The following is a 3,534-nucleotide window of genomic DNA, read 5'->3' as shown; positions in this document are numbered from 1 at the left end:
GGTATTAATTGTTGACCTCAATGTCTGTGCTACTAGTGTTATGTTCAGGAATCAGTCTCTTGTACCAATTCGTTCAAGGGTACCACCCACTTTCTCTTCTAAGAGGTTCAATGTGGCTGGATTTATGTTGAGGTCTTTGATCCATTTGGACTTAAGTTTTGTGCATGGCGATAAACATGGATCTATCCACATTCTTCTACATGCCAGTATCTACTTATGCCAGCACCATGTGTTGAAGATGCTTTCTTTTTTCCATTGTATATTTTTAGGTTCTTTGTCGAAGATGAGATTTTCATACATGTATGGATTAATATCAGGGTGTTCAATTCCATTCCATTTGGCAATCCTGCCAAAAGCAATCTACAGATTCAACGCAATCCCCATTAAAATCCAGCACAATTCTTCACAGATCTTGAAAGAAAATTGTCAACTTATATGGAAAAACAAAAGACTCAGGATAGCCAAAACAACCCTATTCAATAAAGCAACACAGAGGCAGCACCATCCCTGATCTCAAGCTCTATTATAGAGCTGTAGTCCTGAAAACAGCTTGGTATTAACACAAAGATAGACAGGTAGAAAAAGGGTTTTAAAAGCTGTTTTTTTGAGACAGAATTTCTCTGTAGCTTTGGAGCCAGTCCTGGCACTCCCTCTGTAGATCAGGCTAGCCTTGAACTCACAGAGATCTTCTTGCCTTTGTCTCCTGAGTGCTGGAATTAAAGGCGTGAGCTGCCACTGCCTGGAAAGAGGTTTTTTTTTTAAGCTTTTATTGAGAAACAAAGTTTTATATTCCATGTCATGGCCAAGGACTGAAAGACAGCTTTGGAAGTGCATTTTGTAAATCAAAATCATAAATAGTTCCTATTTATCTGTTTGCCGTTAAGTACTGCATTTCCATTTTGTATGTATATAAATCTATACACATATACATATATTCACTTTGTAGGCAAGTTGTACTCCATTATAATTCTTATATAGTTATAAGACCCTGGCATTATGTTGACCCTGCTCCCTGACAATGGGTGGGACACACATATTGGCGTTCTGGCAGATACTTAGGCAGCTCAAAGGGCCCTGAGTTTCATGGACACATCATGGCTACATAACACATTACAGAGATGCATAAGGACTCAGTATGCATGTGCCAGCTTCCCTTTTTTTATTATTAATTTTTTTATTTTTAAGTTTAAATTTAGATTAGAAACATGGTTGGTTCACAAGTCAGTTCCAGGTCCCTCTCCCTTTCCCTCCCCTCCTCCCGTGCCCTCCCCCAACTCCCCCATTATCCCCTCATTTCCCCAGGGAGGGTGAGGCCCTCCATGGGGTTGTCCATAGACTGTCATTTCATCCAGGGCAGGGCCTAGACCCTCCCCCCAAGAGTTCAGGGTGAGAGTGCACTTCACATTGTTGGATGAGAGTCCAAAGTCCGTGTGTATACTCGGGATGAATACTGATCTACTGCCCAAGGCTCAATAGATTACCTAAGCCTCCTCACTGACACCCCTATTCAGGGGTCTTGATCTGTCCATGTTGGATTCCCAAGCATCAGCCTGGGATTCAAGAGTTAACCCTTGTCAGGTCAGCTGTTTCTGGGGTTAACCCATCCCAGTCTTAACTCCTTTGGTCATCAGTCCTCCATCTCTGTTACTGGCTTTCTTGAGTTCAGCTCAGTACTTAGCCGTGGGAGTCTGCCTCTTCCTCCATCAGCCAATGAATGAAGTTTCTGTTTCCCAGACTCTCTGGCCATGGGATTGTAGGCTGGCACTCCCCAGATCTATGTCTAAAATCCATATATGAGAGAGTATATGCCATGTTTCTCTTTTTGTGACCATGTTACCTCACTCAGGATGGTTTCTTCTAGTGCCATCCACTTGCCTGCAAATCTCAGGATTCCATTGTTTTTTTTCTGCTGAATAGTACTCCATTTTGTAAATGTACCACATTTTCTCTGTCCACTCTTCGGTTGAGGGGCATCTAGGTTGCTTCCAAGTTCTGGCTATTACAAATAATGCTGCTATGAACATAGTGGAACAGACATCCTTGTTGTATGAATGGGCATCTTTTGGATATATGCCTAAGAGTGGAGTTGCTGGGTCTTGTGGTAGGTTTATTCCCATTTTTCTGAGGAATCTCCATACTGATTTCCAAAGTGGCTGAACCAGTTGGCACTCCAACCAGCATTGGAGGAGTGTTCCCCTTTCACCACATCCTCTCCAGCATAAATTGTCTTTGGTGTTTTGGATTTTAGCCATTCTGACAGGAGTGAGATGGTATCTCAGAGTTGTTTTGATTTGCATTTCCTGGATGGTTTGATGTTTTGGAGACTTGCTTCTTGAGTTCTTTGTAAATTTTGGAAATCAGCCACTTTGCTGAAGGTGTTAATCAGCTGTAGGAGTTCCCTGATAGAATTCTTTGGGTCATTGATGTAAACTATCATATCATCTGCAAACAGTGAAAGTTTGACCTCTTCCTTCCCAATTTGTATCCCCTTGATTCCCTTATGTTGTCATATGGCAATGGCTAGAACTTCAAGTACAATGTTGAAAAGGTATGGAAAGAGTGGACAGCCTTGTTTTGTTCCTGATTTTAGAGGAATCGCGTTGAGTTTCTGTCCATTTAGTTTGATGTTAGCTGTTGGTTTACTGTATATAGCTTTTATTATGTTTAAGTATGTTCCTGTTATCAAGCTTCCCCTTTTAAGCAAGCACCTCCACATGTTCTCTCCCTTCTCCCCTTCTCCACCCCTCTCCCCCTCCCCCCTCTGTTCTTCCCTTTCCCTTCAATAAACTCCACACAGGTTTGTTGAATCTCGTGGTTTGTGTTTTCATCTACCCATGACTTAAGTATTGTTTCCTGTTCCATCTACTCTATTGGCAGCTGAAATGAAAGAACAGCATGAATTACATAGAATAAGTTAATATATTAGCATATAATTTCCATAATGTTATATTAATGATACACATTAATTTATCTTACAATATTCTAACAGAAGACTATGGGCAGAAAAACAAAAGGACAATTTAAAATGGCGAGTTTGGTGGGAGGAGGGGTGGGGGGTTGGTGTGAGGACATGGGAGGAGGGGAGGGAGAGGGACCTGGGATTGACATGTGAAGCAACCTTGTTTTTAATTTAAATTTAAAAATAAAAAAGACATAAAAAGAAGCTTTTTGACTTTCACCCTAGATCTTTGAATTTAAAGAAATTTCTTGTATCAATTATATGTTTCTTATTTCTTTCCTTTATGATACTTAAAAGAAAAGCCCTCACTTTGTCTCTCCCAACTTGAATACAAATGGAAATTTGCTTGACTGAAAGAACAATTTCATGCAAAATTGATGTAGAATAAATGCCATGCTCTATATAGTTTATATCAATATGAAACTTATAAAATCCAACACTGCAGGCCTTAGCTGTATTTAATGCAAAATGGAAAATGATACTGTCATTACAGTTTTAAATTCTGAATATTGACTTTTACCTTAGGCAGATTTATTCAGCACTAAGAATTATCATGGGTTATAACTTGCCACGAG

Source organism: Mesocricetus auratus, unplaced genomic scaffold, assembly GCF_017639785.1.
Source record: "Mesocricetus auratus isolate SY011 unplaced genomic scaffold, BCM_Maur_2.0 Super-Scaffold_100004, whole genome shotgun sequence".
In the NCBI taxonomy this organism is placed as follows: Eukaryota; Metazoa; Chordata; class Mammalia; order Rodentia; family Cricetidae; genus Mesocricetus; species Mesocricetus auratus.
The sequence above is the reverse complement of the archived record's forward strand: the minus strand, read 5'-3'. Positions refer to the sequence as shown.